This window comes from Telmatherina bonti (genome assembly GCF_933228915.1).
Source record: "Telmatherina bonti genome assembly, chromosome: 11".
Classification (NCBI taxonomy): Eukaryota; Metazoa; Chordata; class Actinopteri; order Atheriniformes; family Telmatherinidae; genus Telmatherina; species Telmatherina bonti.
Window position 1 is genome coordinate 35,356,028 of NC_136629.1, and position 13,927 is coordinate 35,369,954.

Below are 13,927 nucleotides of genomic sequence, written 5' to 3' on the forward strand. Positions count from 1 at the left end.
ACTTCGTTCGCAGACTGCAGGCTTACTTGTGGTTCCTAGAGTCTCAAAGAGCCGAGCAGGAGGCAGAGCCTTTGGTTATCAGGCCCCTCTCTTATGGAATAAGCTCCCAGTTAGTGTTAGGGAAGCAGACACCCTCCCCACCTTTAAGACGAGGCTGAAGACTTATCTTTTTGATAAGTCCTATAGCTAGGGATGGTTAGCATCCCTTAGTTATGCTGCTATAGGTTTAGACTGCTGAGGGACATTTCCTGATACACTGAGCTTCTTTCTTTTTCTCTTTATCTCTTTCTTTTACCCCCCCCCCCCCCCATAACAGTGTAGCATCATTAACATGTATGTCTCCTGTCTCAGCAGGTCTCCCTGGCCGGGAGTAGCAGTTCCTGTTGTCTGTTGTCTTTCTGTCCTCTTCCCCCCCACACAGCAGAGGCAGATGGCTGCCTGTCCTTGAGCCGGGTTCTGCCGGAGGTTTCCTTCCTGTTAAAAGGGAGTTTTTTCCTTCCCACTGTTGCCAGTGTGCTTGCTCAGGATGGGAGATTGAGTTGGTTTCCTTATATAGGCTGTTATGAATTGGCCTTCATTATGTTTTCCCCTCTGTCTGTAAAGCGTCTTGAGATGGCATTGCCGTGAGTTGACGCTATATAAATAAAGTTGAATTGAATTGAATTAAAAGCTGAACGCTGCATCTCCATGTTCAGCTCTGACTCTGGGAACAGAACGTAGACCTGCTCCTGGTGACCTGAAGGATCCTGAACGGACTTTGATCCGAGACCATTCAGTGCTTTAGAAACTAACAGAAGGATTTTGAAGTTAATTCTTTGACTGACATACAGAAAGGGGGTGTAAAAACTCTTCCTTTAGTGTCTATTAAACCCAAGAAACATTTGTAATTATTCAGAAATAGTTAACATTGATCATTTTAAATCTCCTTCTGAGTGTTTTATTTAAACTTCTTTTTTAAAAAAGTATTATGGGCTGAAATGAATCCCAACAGATGAAACTAGTGAAATAATGACATTTTATTTACAATCAGATCCTAATTGAAGCTGCCTAGACAGTCATTTTATTGACCTGCTTCCTTGGGACAAAGGATCTTTAAAATGATTTCCTGACTTGCTGAAGTGCTTTTACACATTAAGTCTATGAACAAAAATACACGTGTTCTCCTGAAGGGATACAACACTTATCTCATTATCATTTCCTAAATGTTTACAGCCATTGTCTTCTTTACAGTACAAACACCATGCTGTACTTGTGCAACCGCTGCAGGGCTTGTTTTCATGCTTTTATCTTAAATACATTCTTTCCAGATTGTTCAGCCCCAGAAACTGGTAATTACCATATATTATCACCTCCGCAAGCTTCACCACTAGGGCTGCCGTGTTTGAGGTAATTATATCACTCCTGACTTGTCTGTATAATCACTTAACAGAAGATGCAGCCCTGCAGTTGCGAACGCTTTGACATAAACATAGAAATGCTTAAAGTCTTTCCTCAGGGACACACAGGACAGTGTTTTTGGAATTTACAGGGATTGACAGGAGCTCTTCGGCATTTTTGCACTGATTTTGTCCCGAGTGATATTCAAGCACAGCTCCAAACAGACAACAAAAGGTCTGGATGGAGGATGTTATTGTTCACATTACTGACCAATAACAGCTCTTTCCATCACTTTTATATGCTATGAATTAAGTTCATATTCTTACTTTAAACATAAAGAAATGTGGGTTTGTTGCATGCAAGGAGGCTTTCCATTGTGGACTGGAGAAGCTGCTTATCAATCACTGACTTTGCAGTTGCTTAATTGCTCTGAAGCTTGTTACAATGAGACTCTGTACGAAGGGAAACTTTGTCACCAATGTCATTTTGTTTTCGTGGCTCTGGTTTGAGAGTCTTGCAGATTGTTTTCAACACATCAGCCGAGCAGAAACTTTTTCTTGTGAAGCATTTGTGGACGGGAGCTGGGAGGAGAAGCTTACGAATGCATGTCTCTGAGCAAGATTAGCTATTATAGCTTTAAGTGTGCAATAATGGAGCCAATTGATCCTAAACATTTAGCCCCTCCTTCGACCCAACCTGCACTAATCCCCACCTGTCGCAGACCATGTACCACAACTAGCTACAACCACGACATAACAAATATAAAAACTTTTGGTTATTTTTTGGGGTTTTTGTTTATTAAGTTAATCATATCTAGTCACCATTTGGTCTGTTTGGTGAATAATTAGCTTAGTCAGCAAAAACAGCTGCTTAGCTCTTTTTATGCCAAACAGGGGATGCTCTACATGGTGCACACACTCCAAAGGAGCATTGCAAAAATTAGAAGATACACATAGCAACATCCGCCTCATTCAAAACTCTAACTGCTAGCAAAATAAATCTTTTGCTCCCACATCTGGAAGATTTTTGTTTGTACAATCCAAAAGTTCTTAAAGGCAACCAAAGACACAGGAAATGCTAAAAAAGAAAACCCCCAAAAAAAACAAAACTTGTTGCAACAGTGAAGAGAAAATAATCTTGTTTTGAAATTTCTAGTAAAACCTGCATCTGCGATGCATAAACTCAAATATTTAGCGAATCAAAGTTTCAAATTTGTAAAAGATTTAAAATATTTTCCTTTTTTCAGATGAGATGTAATAAAAATGTACTAAATTTGAAATGGAAGTTTATCTAACATGTATCCTAACCTACCTCGGGCCCGTTTGAGGCTTCTGGACTGGAAACAGCACACCCATGTTGAGACACATCGGGCTTTTTCTGTGCACCACAGACACCATTATCATTCCGACGCTTATTTCAGCTGACTGGGATGTTGTGCTGCTTTTCCGTGTTTGGTGTTGTCTGTTTCCATTGCGCCAGCTGTTGGGTTATTTATAACTGTGGCTGCTGATCTAAATGAGCTAGTAATTAGGCAGCAATGCTTTTGCGGAGACATCCGCTCCAACCCATCCATCCATCCCTCCCTCCCTCCCTCCCTCCCCTTTTTTTATCCCTCTATTTTGCCTTCATTCTCTCTCTCTGTCTGTCTGTTGTCTCCAAGCACTCCAGGAGACTAGTTGAAGATAAAGGGGAGGCTTGACTTCACTGAATAATTGAAGGGGGTTTTTACAAATGAAACTGCTCACTATCTGACCCCATAAAGACAACACACGCCATGTTATCAGAACCGAACAGAAATACTTTCATGCACTTCCACACACATGCACGGTCGGTGTCATCAGGTCGCAGACAGAACTGGAAGAGGCCCGGTGTGTTTTAACTGGCCGCACAAACGGCATCAAACCGTCAGCATGCCACCGACCCGCTGAAACCTCCCACTGAACCTCAGCTAACAGAAAAACAAAACTGAGCTACTGTTGCGGTTTTAACACCCGAGGACTTTCCTTGGTACATTCACCCCCCCCACCCCTCTCCATTGTTGCAAAAGAAGGCAGACACATGCCTGTAAGCTGCCCCCCCTCCCACCTTCCATCAGCATCCATCCCTTGTGAGAAACCTTTTACCTCCATGCTAATTCCCAACTTTCAAAGCTTGTAAACTTTATCTAATTATACACAAGCCGATCGACTCCCTCGCCTTGAATTTTGGCAGGTTGCGGTGTTAATTTATGAAAAACAAATCTGAAATATGCAGATGTCTTTTGTTTGAAGCAGCTGTTTGGTCCTGTTGCCAGGTTTCAATCAGGCAATCTCTGGGGATGCCTGCATGTGCGATCTGTGGCCAAGACCCCCCGTTTGATGTCTGACAGGGTCGGAGGGACGAGGCTAAAGTGCGTGTGCTCATCCACAGCCAATTTACAAGCGCTGTACAGTGTGTATGCATTTAACAGATGCCTGTTGTCCTTTTTGTGTTTATTCTAATGATGACACAATGTTGGATAAAACACTCAGTCATTCAACACACAACGTTATGTTTATAAAATGTGTTTTTCACCCATATTATGTATTATTTCCCTTGTTAATTAATCAGAATTACAGATTAGTCTTTCATCTAATTTGAAGAAAAGTAATCAGCTGTGGTCTTGTGGCTGAAGCCTGAGGGGGTCAAAGGTCCTGGTGGGTTTCTGGTTTAACCCTCAGACAGTCAAAAAACTTAAAATAGAAATCTGGGCTAAAACCGTCTGAATATCAGTAAATTTATAAACAAAAAACAAACAAAAGCCAATAAAAAGCTTAATGTTTTCAGATGATAGTCAGGGACGGGGAAAGTCCCGTCTGCATGCATCCAAAGCTCGCTACGCTTGATTGGTCAAAACATCCCACTGGAAAGCATATTCTGTTTGTAGTGTTGGAGATAAAGCCTCTTCTGAATGCAAAAAGTTCATTTTGGTCTTAATTTATTTCAAAAAGGACTTTCAAATTATACACTGTAAGATGGAGTGTCTGTTTCGTTTTGATGTTTTTAGAACAAACTTTTTTCAAGTTTGATCGAACTGCACTCTCATTCTCGAGGATCTGCAAACAGATCAGAGTTCTTCTTTTATCACCAAAATGTAAAATATAAGTATATTCTGTAATGTAATGCTGTGTGCAATTAGCAGTTTTATTAACAAAGGATGTGTTCCAAGGATTATTTCTTTGAAAAAAGAAAGAAAAATATCCACAAGAAGTGAAGCTTTTTAACCATCGGGATGCCAAGACTCATTCTCATGGAGCGTGTTCTGACAAACGCTGTCAGCCATATTCATTGCTAATTTATGGCGCTCATTAACTGACGCGGAACACACAAAAAAATCGGAGCAATTATCATTTATCTTGATATATTATTTACTAGGGATCATTTTCCTGCTTGGTTGGGGACAAGGGAGAGGAAGATGGAGGGGAGGAGGAATGGGAGGAAGGTGGGGGAGGTGAAGGAGGGAGGGGGGAGGACCACAGGGGTTTGGAGACAGCTGGCACCAGAGAAACGGAGAGATGCAGAAGACGAGAAAGACAATGTGATGAAGACTTTTTGTTTTGTTTATGTTTTTGAATATTTCAGTTTAAGTTTCATCAGAAAAAGGAAAACGGCGACGGTTCTCGCCGAGGTCATTTCTCTGCCTCGGATCTTAAGACGTGCTTCCACAAATGGACGCTGCCTTCAAGGAAACTGGACACATTTTCTTCATCAGCATTCGTGATGATTAAATTCAGTGTTTTACACACAACTTTCTGCTACATCCATAAAATAATTTACAACTAACAATGAAATCTGTGATAATAAAGCTTTAGCTTATTGTTTACAGCCGTAACATTTAATCAATATATGTAGGAGGTGACGATAAGACATAAAGAGAAAAGAATGTGATTGATTAGTCCAGTGACCCCAGGATGATCAGTATCTTCTTAGTTATGGTGTTCCAAACCAACGCATCCTCACACCCAGCTGATCTCATTAGGACTCTTGTGCAAGAGCCCCTAACACACGTTTATTTGCTTTTGCTGATACCTTAGCTTTTTGTTGCAAATGAAACTTTTGCATCAGTGCAAATGGATGTTTTTTCATAATTTCCTTGAAGGGCACGTTCAGATCAACCTTTTAGGTATGAATCCATCTCTGTCTGCTCGGAAAGTTGCTTCGTTTGGGGAAATGTTAATGCGCCAAACAAATTCTGATTCGGACCAAAGAAGCGGATTCGGAACAAATGCAGGGCTCAATCTGTATCAAGCGGACCAAGTACAGGAAATGGACTAGAAAAAGCTCACTTCCTGCATTGTGGGTAAATCCATAGCGATGGCGTTAAGGGTCCTCTGCCTCGTCTGGTGTTCATACTGCGTCCGTTGTTGCAGTGTATTTCTGCAGTATACTTGCATAAGACACAATAAAAACCCAAAACAGCCATAGTTTGGTCTCCATGTTTAAGTTTTCTTCTTCATGTGGGTCTTCCCTTCTCTTTTGCTAAATACTAGTGCAGCGCCACCTCTGGTGGGAATGGGGATATATTATTCTGATGGTTTGGCTCGTTTGACCAAAGTGCAGCGTGAACATAATCTTGGTGCTCATAGATGCAGCCCCCCCTACAACTGAGCCGAGTCCCCAATCGGACTGAGTCTAGTGAACTATCCTGATGTGAATGAACCCTAAGCAGCCTGGGTTCAGTGACTGGAGGAAAGAAGACTGGAAGGGCTGGTATTGCTTGTCAAATGATGTCATACTTACCTGTTAATCAAGCTATTTACTTGTTTATGGCACATTTTTATTCTGTTAAGTCAGGCTAAGGGAACAAAGCTTCTTGGTTAGGTTTATGAAAACATGTTTTTCAACTGAAATACATGTTTGTGCAGAAAACTTCTTCATTTTTACAGGATTCATTGGTGCAGCAGTGACATGACTGAAGTAGCCCTTTTTTCTTTTGATGTTAATAAACTTTCCTGCATGATGCTGGTTTCTGAAAACCAACTCTAAGGGATCCTGATAAGGCAACCATACGTGACACATTAGAATTGTTGTCCTAAACCTGAAGTCTGATAGGATGTTTAATATTTTGATAATTTATAATCACATTCATTTTAACATTAGTCCTATCACCAGATGCAGCCATTAGCAACCTAATTTACATTGATGCAGATGATCCGTTTGGGGTTCAGTGTGGATTCCAAACTGCTGGGTTACTTTAATGAGTTTACAGCGACACATCTGTAAGAAACACATCTGTACCAAATGGAAAACACGTATTCTTAACTTTAAATGCCAGCATATATGAAACAGTTATCTGTTGTAAGCAACATGAACTGCTTCGCCGTCAAAGATGAGACTGGATAAAGTTTCTGCATGCAAAGCGGTTAATTTTCCTGTTTTTCTTTTTTGATTTCTTTCGTCTCTAAAGCTGGCTGGTATTCATAGAAATGTCGCTGACATTACACTGTAATTAACTTTCTGAACGCTCTGCATCCCCGCCTTGTTTTCTTCTTCTACACTCTCTCACATTCTTCTCTTTTTTGCCTCATCTCCACTTGGTATGAATCCTGCTATTTATTTTATTTATTTTTTTTTTACCTGTTTCTACTGGTCTGTTTATTTACTGCATCTCGTTTTCTTCTGTCGCGTTCCTGCTCCACCTTTTCTTTCCCAAGTTTTCTCCCCTTTTGTGTCTCGGTGACAGATGCCTAATTGAATGATGAATGTCCCTTCATTATGTCCTAATTGAACTGCTTTTTTCTTTTTTTGTCTTTTAATCTGCTTTTTTGATTGGCTGCTGCATGTGCAGCTGGGCTCGTCCGATTGGTTGGTGGGATTGTGTTAAGGGCTTGGGGTGGGGAGCTGATACGGCTGCCATTGCTGCCAGCGAGTGGTGGCTGGCAGGAGGGGCAACGCTACTCTCCATCTGTCTCCTCACAAGCACATACACAGACACACTGATACCATGGATGAGGAAGCCACCCCCTCCTCATCCTCCTCCTCCTCACCACAGCCTGTATTCTCACCTCTCACACAGGGGAATGATGTGTGTGTGACAGAGTGCACACGCTCTTGTGAATCTTAATAAATTATGCAAATGGATCATTTTGAAAGCCAGATATGAAATAAAATCCTCTTTTTGGATTTTAGTGTTGATATTTTGCCCTTCCAGTCATGTCCTTGTAATTTTTATCCAGCTACGCTCCTTCAACCAACCTCACCACTTCCCTCTCCCCTCCCGCTTCACCTCGTCCACTCAAGCAATGTCACACATGCACTCAAACACGCACATGCATTTAATCTCACACATGAGCAAGGACACATACATGCACTTACCCACTCTGAAACACATGTGACCAGCGTCCAAACACGCACAGACATACTTTAAAGGCACAAATATACGGACACACATTGGTGGGTGTCTTGGGCTGGCCCTGACCTGACAAGCGGGCGATGAAGATTAATGCGTCCTCTCTGAGTGACAGGCTGGGGAATTGAAGGGCAGAGGGCCTCGTTAATCAAAGGCCTGACAGGTGCCATTCAGGCCTCCTGAACAACTGCTGCTCCCACCGCCCACAAACACAGACACCCATTAAAACACAAACGCAAAGCCAAACTTACACACATCCCTCATCCTTTAACCTCCTTCTTTTCCTACCACATCCACTTTCCCAGTCGAGCCGGCCCGCGTTAAGCGCGAGCAGACTCAATCACGCGCTGCCAAAACGAAACCTCATTCCTCCAGCGTGGAAATAAGAAAATCAGTCGACTGCTTGGCAGGGTTGCCCCACGCTCACTGACTTTGGGGTCTTTTCTGCTTTCATTTATAGATGCCTTGAAGCTGAAGGGACCTGAGTGGGGCCAGGCTTCCTGATCATTTATTATAATTTACCAATGATGCCAAGATCCAGGATCATTACTGGCCAACCATTGATGATTAATTCCCTAATTCTTTCAGGGTTTCTTTTTAAATTCCAGATGAGTTGGGTGGCAGGATGTATCTGTATTATCTTTGGTGTAATGAGCCAAAGCAATGGAGATATTGTTTGCTTGAGCGAAAAATGAAGCGGGGACCATTTGTCTTCAGTTTAGCTAAAAGCTAACGGCTAATACATCCAGTTTATCAAGCTGGATGAAGAAGATATGCCAGTATAAGACATTAGAGATAAATCACACAAAGGTTTAAGGCTAATTATGTTGTTTTGTGATGCATTTGGTTTTTATTAGTAAACAATCTGAACTCTTTATAAATGGAGATTCAGCTAAGTTAAATGTAAAATAATCACACTGGAGAAGATTATGAACGTCTCCCTCTTTGATAGCCATGACATCCTTTTTTCAAATCAAACACAATTAATGCCACACACATATTTATGTTTTTGTAATAACTATGAAATGGAGCCCTTCTGCTTCAGTCTTGACAAGTGTTAAGCTGTAATAACATTTAGGAGCATTTCATCACTTCTGCTCCCAGCAATAAAACGGAGACCTTACGATGCATCTCTCTACCTGCCTCAGAAGAAGTCGGCATTCGTTTTCGCAGTCTGCTTTTTATTAGCTAATGGAACTTAATATTTCATGAGCTATTAACAGAAACTCAGCTCGTAATTAGCACTGTGTCAGGGAAATACGGGCATGCATCTTCATCAGGCGTCACAGCGAGTCTTTTCATCTTCATTACGACCACTCTGCATCATTTTTCACTCTCTTGTTATTATGCCTTTTGTTTTTTGCTTCTTGTTTGTCGCCTTGTGCTCGTTATCCGGCGTGTTGTTGGACAGTATCGGAAGCACAACATGGCCATCTTTCATGGACTTTTGTGGATCTTTTTTTTTTTTTTTTTTTTTTTTTTTCAGGTTTATTACAGAGATTAAACGACTTGCATACTGGTTGTACCAAAACCGAGAAGGCGGGGGGGTCAAACTCAGACAAGAACTAGCTTGTACATTAACTGCATTCCCAAAAGAGCCTAATATGAGAGGCATTAAGTAAATTGTGTTCTTATCCTTCAGCACAGTCACATAGTTAATGACAGAGAGGGCCATTGACCTTTGGATGCTCTGCTCACTGTAATCGTATCGGAAATGTCAAGCCCCCTTGTAATAAGCTGGATGCCCCTGTAGAGGTTGTCTGACAGATAAATTAACATTAAGCCCTTTTAGTTTATGTATTTTCTTTCTTGTTACTGATAATGTATGCACAACTTTTCAGTGTGTTTCATGCTTTTCACTACTGATCCTAAAGTGTCATTTCTAAAGGCAAACCTGCACAGTTGACGTGTTTGATAAATGACCTCAAACCTCTTCCATATTTTCAAAACGCCCTCTTTTACTCTGCGACTGTCAGGTGTGATTGCAGGGAGTTTATTGCTGCTCATATCTGGAAGAACACTGATGACAGTTTCCAGCCAAAGGCCTCAAGGGCGCGCATCATTGTCGCACAGCCGTTGCTCTTTACCACGGCGATTCATGGGGGCTCTATTTCCAGTTGTATTATCTTAATTGTCCTGGCAAGTATGTTCAGTGGTTATATTATCAATTTATGGCCCCTTTTGCCACCCCATTAATCCAGCCTTTAAAACACTGTAACCAGTGGCTCAAACCTTGCGAAAGGAACATAAACCTGTCCTGGGACCGCCTGTGGCACCGGAGGCAAGATAGCGATCTGGTAGTGAGGAGGAGTGCTATTTTTCTTCACCATTTTTCTGCAGGTATCCTGTCATTGCCGGGACATCGGTTAAAGTTGAGTTATTGTATGTTGAAATAGGGGCACTTTGCGAAAGAATCATTTCTAAATGTCACTGTTCTCATGGCACTGGAGAAGTTATTATTCCTTATTGCTAATGAAGAGGTGGGAATATATCTCCCTTAGCAACAAGGTTATCCGTGCACATTGCTTATTGGGTAAAAGATCATGGTTGTTTTTAACAAACAATATTTCATAAACAAAGCCGAAGATCTCCACCAAGCAGCTCATTTCCACCCATATTCATGATTTCCACTCATGTTGAAGTCCTACATTGATTTTATATACACCGAGATTAACTGATGATCAAAACAAACCTTTAGCATTTAAAACATTATTGATAGATAAATATTTCTAAAGAACATGGCAACCATTTTACACTTAGTATGTTAGTATGTTTACAAACCAGAGTTATTTATGCAGACAGGAATAAAAGACCGGCTACACGAGGCCTACGTGTGCAGAATAACACATTTATTTAGTGATTTTATTTTATTTTTGTCTCGCTCACTGGCTAAAAAACATTTTTCTCCAGAACTAACAGCTCATTTTCCTCTAGATTTTGATGCATTTCAAGAACAGTAAATTTATTTGTGTTTCTCAACATAAAACTGGAATAACCAGTTATATTTTTGCAAGATTAATAACCTACTTCTCCTATATTTTCCCTTACTTTTAGATATGTGAGTGAAATAATGTTGGGTATTTATAAGGATACACATTTTTTTTTTTATCTTTCAATGGTTAAAAAAAAATACTTTTAAAAGTTATACAAAGACCCATTCTCAGAAAAAAAAAACCAGCACAAAAATTTGCCGAGTAGTTTTTGCACAAAGTTGCTAATAAACAGACAGACGGCCAGAAAGACAGACGGATCAACACGAGAAACAGGATAACCTCGAGGAGCAGGACAGAGCTCGATGTACACCCTTAGCCGAGCTGGAAATTATGATTTGTATCAAGAAGTAGATATTGTGGAAGTCTATGTTTGTTTGTTTGTTTGTTTGTTTTTTCCTGTGAGCTTGGTTTGAACTAATAAGTTTGGAAAATGAATATTTGATGTTTAAAATGACCAAGTGGATTTTTTTTCTCGCCACACCTGCACAGATGTTTTCAGTTCCTGAACTGCACCCGAAAGCTAACATCGTACATGACTTATGACGATATAGGATAATTTTGTGGGTTAGATATAAGCCTCCTAGCTGACCTTAAAGCTGTCCTGGACGTTCTGCAGTCTGACAGAATATACAGATATATACTCTTATTTCCACGTTTGCATAATAATTGCAAATCAGTTCGTTTCTGAACTATCTGAAAAACGTTTTCAACATTGTTAATTAAAATGCATTAAAGAAAATCAAGTATGTTTTAATGTAAAATTAGTTGCTTTTTTTTTATTTGCAGACTTTGATCAGTTGAGTTTTGGAGACCAAACGCTTTGAAGTTATGGCTGCTCGCGGTTAGAGCCGTGTAAGAGATACGTACTCAGCCTTGAGGTGATGTCATATGCCACAAGTCAAAGGTCCAATGTCTGATCCAATTATAGGCCTGTCATATACTGCACATGATCCAGATGACTGGCACGGCGCTGGCTGGTTTGCAGGGAGTTGCAGTTGCTCATCCACAAATCAGTGCCAGAATCTGCAGCTGCATCTCGAGCCCAACTAGCGACTGTAGACTTTTAGTTCACAATAAATTCCATTTTCAATTCAATTCAACTTTATTTATATAGCGTCAAATCACAGCAATGCCATCTCAAGACGCTTTACAGACAGAGAAGAAAACATAATGAAAGCCAATTCATAATAGCCTATATAAGGAAACCAACAGATTGAGTTGGTTGGTCCCCAAAAGGGATTTGGTGAAAATAATTACTAATATTCCTTACATATTTCATGGCTGTAATTGACTATATTTGTAATCGTTATATATATATATATATATATATATATATATAAATATATATATATATATATATATATATATATATATAAATGTGGAGTTTATGAACAACTTCAGAAGATTCCGTTAAATTTGGCCAAACAAACTGAAGCAATGTTAACATTTCTTTAAACTTAAAGCTTTGTTAATTTTTATCAGCTAATTTCCAAAGTTCTCATTTCTAGGCATAAAATACTATCACCAGATGCTGCTGCTACACCTCAAACACACACGCTTTTACTGGGTTTGTGTGTGTGTGTGTGTTTGTCTCAGTGTGTGTGCTATCTATTTTGCCTCCATCTCGCTCTCCGCGTCTTCAGGCTGAAAACTGCAACAGCAGTAATTGCCTGACCTTTACGGCAACCGAGATAGTCTCATTAAGCCTGATGGATAATGATGGCGCCTCTCCATGCTACGTGAACCTCTGTGATAATGAAACAACACAACAGCCCTGCTGCTCCACTGGGGGGTCATGGGAGGCGGCTGATAACCCAGGCAGAGCAGCCCATCCCTGGCTAACGACAAGACCCAGAGCCCCCCGGAGTGTCACCCCTCTCCATGGGAGTTGGCGGTGTCACGCTGGTGTCCTGTTCTCCTCTCCGTTTCCACATTTCTGTCTTTGATTTGAGACCTGGATGTTCCTGTGGCTGCTGAATCGGAGGTAGTGGATAGTTGAGGAATGAGGAAGTTTGTTTGTAATTTACTTTGATATAAATTTGGTGACATTTTACTCACGTTTACTTCTTTACATAAAGTTGAGTCTTTTAAACATTTATACAAAGCTCGTTCTCTGGACCTCTCGAGACATCCCTGATAATACCAAATTCAGACTTTCCCTGCTGGAGTCAATCATATCTCTCGATTAGTTGCTTCTAATAAGCAGGAAATGGTTGAAATGGGACCGTCAAAGAGACACAAATCCTCTTATAGGAACAGTACATGGAAAAAGGAGTCTTCCTCATGGTTCCTTTTTGGCCACATTGTTGTTCAGATCAGCTGCTTGAGAGTCACATAAAGTATGTTCCGAGTTTTAAAGGATGCTCGATCTGTATTGCTGTGAACCAAACTGCTTTCACCAGATTACAGTTCAGTTCCTGTTAACTGGAGCGCTCCAGTGACTGTCAGACATCAGCTGTCAGCAGATATCATTTATTTCATTATAAGCTGTTTTCTTACCTTTGGGGAAGTTAAATGAGTCTTTCATATTCTTATTTTGGCTGTAGGTATCGAAAATGCATTAGAAAAGTCTAAGAGCTAAGCGGTGATCTCTCTTGACCAATCCCAAATCTTTTCTTTAAATTCTGGCAGGAGGAAGCCTAAACGGCTGTGATGAACTCAGAAAATGAGCCACCAGTGTAATAATAACACAATAACAGTTGTTTAGTATTCCAGTACTTCTCTTTTTATTTGGCATTTTGCAATTTAGGGCTGAAATGTTGAACTCATTTCCTCATTATGAGGAACGGAAAAATGCAGGAATATAACAACGTTCCCGGATGTCCGTCCCCGAAGACGTCTTATATGCTGATTCATCTTCACTTTATTCTGCTCACTGAAAGGCATCCATGGAAATGTGATGTGAAGCTGCACTGATAACCAACTTATCTTCAGCATGACCTTAGCCACGACAGGAGTCCAGTTTAGTCGCTGCAGACACGTGTAGCGGGATGTATGGCTGCATTTTCTACTGCAGTAAAGCCGTTTGAGTGCTAAAAGAGGAGTTATACTTTAGTTGTTAAGCTTGTGTGCATACAGGCATGTAAACTAAGGGCACATGCCTTGAAAGTGGGTGTTAACTTCATTATTGTATGTAGATGAAGACAGATGAAGACAGTGTGTCATCATTTAGCAGGAAAAGCTGAGATTT